General features: G+C 42.0%; 1 long non-coding RNA gene across 1 annotated transcript in view; it reads left to right on the forward strand.

The window, feature by feature from the left end:
* LOC138729164 (uncharacterized) overlaps positions 1-6,541 on the forward strand; it is a 113,893-nt gene extending 107,352 nt beyond the window's left edge. Inside the window, exon 3 of the long non-coding RNA XR_011338840.1 lies at positions 6,335-6,541. This is a non-coding gene — a long non-coding RNA (uncharacterized lncRNA). The remainder of the gene's footprint in view (positions 1-6,334) is intronic.
* Positions 6,542-6,891: the final 350 nt, after the last annotated feature.

The following is a 6,891-nucleotide window of genomic DNA, read 5'->3' on the forward strand; positions in this document are numbered from 1 at the left end:
GAAATCTGTCACAGTCCTGGCAGGTTGGATGAGATGGATCCTCATGTGCTAGGTTTTGCCTGGTCAGTGCAAAACTTTGCACAGCTGCTGGCAGCAATGTTCTCACTTGCCCTGGTTTGTACTGGAAATTAATTTTCTTTTGCAAGGGACAGATTTATACAGTCTTGGCTGTGAAAGACTGTTTGACCCATTAAAGCAGTCGGTCCTACAGAGCAGCAACCCCACCTTGTGGGAAGCAGAATATGGAGGACTCCTAACACCATCATTGCTTCCCAACCATCCTTGACAATGTGACAGTTCTAAAATGCAGGAGAACCCAGACCACAAAGATCTTGCATTGTCTGGCAAGATCTGCTGTTCTTAAAAAGACGCTTCCACATCTCTTGCTCACAGCTGAGCAGATACATTCCTCAGCAAGGAAGATGACTTTCTAGGGGATAATGGTGGTGTAGTTTTAAGGATGCCACATCATGGTCGGTGTCTTGAGGAGAGCATGGTTCTCTGTGAGCTTGTAGGCTTTTGTGGTTGCATGTAGGTGTGCATGGTCAAAACTGTAAAATGGTTGTGCTAAACTTACTTATGACAACCAGATACTGTAGAGTTGATGACAACTACAAAAGAAAAAGAGATCAGTGAAGGCCAGTGAGGGAAAACAGGACAAATTAATCCCCTGTGTCACTAAATAGAACCCAGCTTAAATTTGGCCTGTTAATTTCTAAGCTAAAGTTGGTTAGCTCAGTGGTGCTGCATTGGAAATCCCAAGTTTAGTGAGTTAGAAATGCTGACATCTGCTAGGAAGATCACATAATAATATATAGGTGCACAAAGCATCCGCTCATGCAGTCATATCATACTATACAGTGTTCCAAGAGAGCAAAGGTAAACACCTAAGGTTGCTCCAGGCAACAGCAGGATCTATGAATAATCCCTGTCTAGTGATGAGTGAAATACCTTGAAATGCAGCAGTGAAATACTGCTCAGCTAAGGCAGTTGCATTGTTAAGCCAGCTGGTAATTTTTGAACAAGGTAACACTGCAGGATGAGAGGACGTATCTTAGGCTATGTCTTAGGAAGGAAATAAACCACTGCACCTCTCTATTAAATCGATGTTCCTGGGGTACAGTGACTGCATACCTGGTTTGCAGGTGGTGTTGCCCTTCAAACATAACTCTAATGCAATGCTGTTATGCTGGAGTTCCTAACATCACTCTACAAAACCTATTACACTCGCTGTCTGATTTTGCCTGATTTCCAGCTCACTGCTTTCATGTCTTCTGACCAATGTTGCGTCAATTCTCACAAGCTCAGGTTCAAGGGGCTAAATAGCAGATGCTTGCCCTGTGTTTGCATGTGCTGCATCCTCTGCAGCAGAGAGCTTTGCATAAAAAGACAAAGAGGGAGAAAACAAGTGAACCACAAAGCCAGCAGTTCTAATTATAACTTGGTAGAATTTGCAAGTGATTCTCTGTGGCAGAAAAACATAAATTATCTCAGTTCCTTGTGAATGTTTATTTATCTCCTCTGCTGAAAGGAAATAAACTTGCTGAGGACTGAAAACCCATCCCTGTGTTCAATGGGAATTCACCCTTGATTGAAGTCTATGACAACTATAAGCTTTTCTTGAAAGATATTAAAGGTCAATTCTTCAAATACACATAGGCATCAAGCTGTCCCTGAAATCCAGGGGGTGAAGTGTACAGGTGCCTTTAGAAGTTTCTGGTTTTATCCTCAATGGGAGCTGGGCGCATTTCTCATCACAATGATCATTCATGTTTACATCCAAGTAGTTTGACACCAGAACCTCGTCCTTAGCTTTTCAAGATCTGAGACAGCTCAGAGAAGATGCACTATAATGTATATTTTATTATCCTGAGTGATTGCTAGTACCCCCCTCATTAAGGATCTTAGATAGCAAAGAAGCTACTGGACTTCTTATCTACTAAGAGAGATTCCATTAAAGACTGAGTCCTTTAACTTCAGCTGAGCAGCACCCAAGTGCACACTGTAAACTTGTGAACACATGTGGGCACTTGTAAATCACTTGATATGGAAATGCAAAATCAGTAAATTGAGGTTAATGCAAAATGCCATTAACACTCAAGGGATGAATCACCTTGTTGTCAGAGGTTTTTAAGTTTCCTCTGGTGAATCATTCTCTCGTATTGCACTTCAGCATTACGTTTGTCCTCCACATCTCAGCACAAGCCAAGGGACATCGGTCCCTGGGTCAAGGTTGGCAGAGTTGCTTGTTGGGGTGTGTGCAAGTGTTAAATCACATTAATTAAGATCTTTGCCTATTTATGTGATCCTAATCCAAAGGATGGTCACAGCATGAAGTAAATGTCGCTCCATTGTCACACTTCTAACACTGTTGTGATGATATTGTTGGCAGTCTCCCTAAAATGGTCTTTTGAGGGAGATGCTGTGTCTCATCTAAGCCTTCTGTTCCTGAAACATATTGGAGTGTTTCCAGGAAAAGCAATGTTCTTTTCTCATTTTGTTTCTCAAATAAAATTACTGAGTAAAAATAGACATTAGACAAGAGGAAAATAAGAGAAAAAAAGAGAAAGATTAGAGCTGCTGTTGTGTAGTATTATCTCCTTGGAAAACTACATACTGTTTATTCGTGCTGTGTGACTGTGTTCCTTATTCAAAAGAATTAAATCACTAAGCCTGGTAAGGCAATAGAAAAAACAGGTATATTAAATTAGCTGAAAATTAGCTGTTGGGGAGAAAACATGTTTTTATACCGCAGGTGATGTACACCATCCATCTTTTTTGAGGTGCAAGAAGAAACCAGAAGCATTAGGATAGAAAATAAAATGCAATAATGAAGCAGTACAAATGGAACAGTTATAAAAATGCAATAACTTCCAGTTATTGAAGGTATTTGCTCAATGGGAGTTATTGCCTGTCCAAACAGTAACAATTCTTCCCATGCAGCATGGAAAATCTTTGGTATCATTCAGCAGCACTTGCTGATAAGAATCAATCCCACTGGAAACACTGTTTTCTGGGTACTAAACCCCTCTGTATTCAGATTAATGGCTTCGGACTGATATGGTGAAGATAATGCATGAATCACAAAGCTGAAGGAAAAGTGATATGTAATAACATGGCTTAAATTAAAAACTGTAGACTTATTTGCAATGTGATTTTCTGGCATGCCTAGAAATTGCAGATACCTGAAATTCCGGTTTTCTGTTACAAAGCACTAGAAAAGTCTTTATTTCCAGCATAATTCTCATAATTTCCTGAAAAAAGTGCGTGTCTGAGTAATACAAACGGCGTCATAAAATATTGAGCCACAGAAAAATATACTCAGACTCTGGTACCTACCCTGGGGTCTAAATCCAAAAGAAAGAAGATTGTATCACTTTGAAGTATGTTAATAGGGCGGGGAAGGATGTCTGCTCTTGCTGGTCTGAGTATTATCCTTAAAGTACTTAAAGGGGGCTACAGATAAGCTGGAAGCGTCTGTTCATCAGGGAGTGCAGGGACAGGACAAGGGGGAATGGTTTAGAGCTGAAAGAGGGGAGATCGAGATGAGGTCTCAGGAAGAAATATTTTGCTGTGAGGGTGGGGAGGCCCTGGCCCAGGCTGCCCAGAGAAGCCATGGCTGCTCCATCCCTGGAGGGGTTCAAGGCCAGGCTGGATGGGGATTTGGAGAGATGTCTTTGGAGACGTGGATGTAAAGGTCTATGTTACGAAAGGCAGTACTCTGGAAATTTTTGGATGTAACAATAAGAATTCTCCTGTGTAGGAATATGAAACTTTTAGTAATTGGCCATGGTAAGAAGTGAACTAGCTTATTTGATGCATCTAAGATGCAATTATATGGTCTCCTTGTGTGTTAGAAGTGTATTGAAAGCTTTGGATTGAAGAGACATGAATGATCTGGAGGTCAGATGGAAAACAATGAAACCTTCATATGGACCACGTCATGTCTGGTTAAACTTCCCTAGAAGAGCAGAATTACATTATGACTGGATTTAGCTGGTAGTATAACATATCCAGATTAAAAACAAAGACTACATGAATAGATTGCTTTCTACATCTGACAGCGACTAAATCTCTCTGTGATTTATAAAGAGGGAAATAATACAGTCTGCTCAGTGTGGCATTCATACACCAAACCATATCTGGAAATAACATGACAAGCAGCGAAAAGCCAACATTGCAACAAGCTTGAAATGCAGTATTTACAGAACAGGAAGAGCAGGAATGTAGGGTGAAAGTACATTTATAATTCTGGCAAGTTGAAAGGCTTCAGTAGCTCACCCTACTCAAAATAATAAAACTCAATCACTCCTCTTCTAAGGGAAGAAACTGTGAAGTTGTTCAGTTTTTCCATCCCTGCAGTGCACGGAAGGAAAGAGCTTGCAAGATTCCACTGTAGCATATGGCATAGCTATCAGAGCTACCTTAGGGTACCTCATAGTCTGAGATGGGTTTATCCTCAGAGCACCTATTTAAGGTGGATCAATGTTGGTGTTCCTCCTCTGTCTCCCTGTTAAAGACAAGCAATGAAGCATCAGAAGCCAACGGTGTCTCTATATGGGCTTGGTGGTTAATTACAGCCATGCACTCAAGTCTAGGGAACCTCTTCAAGGCATTGGCACCCACAAAGTCTCCCTGAAGAGGTCCCCAGGCCCCTACAGAGTTGACCAGACGTGACTCAGGAGCCTGAGCACACACAGAAAAGCTGCAGCCAAGGGCATCTTAGCTTAAGTGATATGTCAAAATCTACACAAAAAATCAATGGTAAAAGAAGGAAATAAACTGTGTCTCCTCAGGGAGTTAGGAGTTTTGTCCTCAGATGTGGAATTGCTAGAAATCCTAAGAATGAGGCACAAATGATGTTTCCAAGAGCCTGAAATTATGAAAGTCATCTAGGGCTTGTAATTCATGGCAATTAGCGCAAGGTCAGCTTGGAGCTACTGGTAGGTTTCGGTTACAAGCTTGGGCCTGGGACACCTGCAATCAGTAGCTGCTTTCTAGTCTCCCATAACTACAGTTAAAGACAAAAAAGTCACCCTAAGAAAAGCTGCAAATTCCCCCCATGGAGCAGCAGTAGCTCTTGGCTGCAATCAACATCTCTAAGCAGAGCTGCTGAGACCCCAGCCCTAAGCAATTACGATTATTCTAATTTATACTGATGCTGATTTAAAGCTCTGGATGAGCATTTTTCTTCAGTGACTTTTCAGAGTTGCTTGGTTTTTCATTGACGTGGAGCAAGATTTTCTTATATGTGCTGGATTAAATGCTTCTTGCTTCCCTAGGCCAGTACAGAAAGCAAGCATTTTGTAAGGTAAATTGTGCGTTCTCGGCAAGTGATTCATCCTTGCTTCAAAGAGTTGAGTTAGGTTGAGTGAACCAGTTTGGTAATGTTGGTGTCCCCAACCTGTATCACAGAGGGATTATAGAAACACTCTAGACAAGTCTGTTGGTCTAGATAGATACCTTTAGCTAAAGGCAAGGAAAATGACTCGGGGCACTTATGATACAGGAGTGTGAGCCTCATTAGCAGGTGGTGCTGGGAGGTTATTCATTGCAGTTCTTGTGAAAAACGACACCCGCCTTTTGACATCACCCTTCTGAAAGTGGCAGCCACCAAATAAGCATAATTAATGCACCATGTTTGGCAATGTAATGATAAAATGCAGCATGTTTGGGAATCACCTGATGACCTAAGGATTGAGAACCATCTCAATAATAGGATATATCCAAGGAGAAACAGTAACAGTGAGATGAGGAAATTGAGGCATCACTGTGTCACACAACAGTCATGACCACCAGGGCATGATCACCTCTGGAAAAAATGGCTGTTCATTTACGTTACCCGGGGAAAATATATAAGTCACAGGAGAATGAAAAAGTAAAATAAAAATATTCAGCCTTGAATGACAGTCCTTCTTTATCCCTACAAAGCTAAATGTCAGGCACAATACTGTGTCTGCCACTATCTTCACTAGAACAGTTCACTCTAAAAAAAGCTTTTTTCAAAGCTGTATTTCTTATCCACAAGGACATAGCCACTGTGGGTCCTGTTTTGTTTGCCCTCTGTGGAACTAAATTTGGTGTTTCTGTCTTTGATCTCAATCATAGTGTACAAAAGATCTGTGCATTTCCATTGATATTCATATAATTTCTTCTTCAGGTTATGTTGAATTAATGTAACCCAGGAACCTCAGCAATGTCAGTCTCAATTTATGCAGGCTTCTGCTGAAAAATCTAATCTTGTCCGTTCTTGAATTCCTGCCTTCAATCTCCCAGCAAACTTCTTTGTTTCGTTCTTTGATGTCTTTATGTAAATGTCTTTCTACTTCCATAGGCGCACACCGCACAGCATGTTCTACTGATGGAAAAGGAGGTTTTTCACCCTTCCCAGAAGAGCTGGACACTGAGACACCCAGAGGACACCCAAAGGACACCCAAAGGACCCTTCTTTGCCTCAGTCTTTAATTGTAAAGAAAGTTGTTCCCTCTGTGTACAAACCCAGGAGCTAGAGGAGTAAAACGAGGCTCCCGTGATCCAAGAGGAGGTGGTCAGAGCCTTGCTAGCCCGACTAGACACCCACAAGTCTATGGGGCCGGATGGGATTCTCCCAAGGGTATTGAAGGAGCTGGCGGATGTGCTGGCCAAACCCCTTTCCATCATCTTCCAACAGTCCTGGAAGACTGGGGAAGTCCCACTGGACTGGAGGCTGATGTTGTGCCCATCTACAAGAAGGGTCACAGGGAGGATCCAGGGAACTCCAGGCCTGTCAGTCTGACCTCAGTGCCAGGGAAAGTCATGGAGCAGGTGATCTTGAGTGCTATCATGAAGCACATGCAAGAGAACCGGGTGATCAGGCCCAGTCAACATGGGTTCACAAAAGGCAGGTCTTGC

This window comes from Phaenicophaeus curvirostris, chromosome 20 (assembly GCF_032191515.1).
Source record: "Phaenicophaeus curvirostris isolate KB17595 chromosome 20, BPBGC_Pcur_1.0, whole genome shotgun sequence".
Lineage (NCBI taxonomy): Eukaryota > Metazoa > Chordata > Aves > Cuculiformes > Cuculidae > Phaenicophaeus > Phaenicophaeus curvirostris.